Here is a 691-nt window from a genome sequence, read left to right as displayed (position 1 = left end):
GTTTCAGGAAGACATCAGAAGATAGAAGGACCTCTATTGCTCACAGATTGAAAGAATTAATATTGTGAAAATGACCATCCTACCAAAAGCCATTTATAGATTCAATGCAATGCCAATCAAAATTCCCATGACCTTTTTCATAGAATTGGAAAAAAACATCCTAAGATTCATATGGAAGTACAAAAGACCTTGGATAGCCAAAGCAACGCAGAGCACTAAAAGCAATACTAGGGGATTTACTACACCAGATTTTAAGCTGTATTACAGAGCTATTGTCATAAAAACAGTATGATACTGGCACAAAAATAGACCCATAGACCAATGGAACAAAACTGAAGACTCAAATATGAGTAAATGCAATTTCAGCCACCTGATATTTGACAAAGGGGCCAAGAACATTCACCGGAGGAAAGACAGCATGTTCAGCAAATGGTGCTGGAAAAACTGGACCACCACCTGTAGAAGAATGAAACTATACCCTTGTCTTAACCTTGCACAAAAGTCAATTACAAATGGATCAAAGACCTCAATATAAAGCCTGAAACTCTGAAACTGTTAGAAGAAAACATTGGGAAAAACCTACAAGATATAGGTGTAGGAAGGATTTTCTAATCCAGACATCAATTGCTCAGGAAACAAGGTCAAGAATCAACAAATGGGACCTCATTAAATTAAAAAGCTTCTGTACATC

The sequence above is a fragment of the Nannospalax galili genome, unplaced genomic scaffold (assembly GCF_000622305.1).
Source record: "Nannospalax galili isolate Female #2095 unplaced genomic scaffold, S.galili_v1.0 scaffold208, whole genome shotgun sequence".
Classification (NCBI taxonomy): Eukaryota; Metazoa; Chordata; class Mammalia; order Rodentia; family Spalacidae; genus Nannospalax; species Nannospalax galili.
This window is presented reverse-complemented; position numbering follows the sequence as displayed.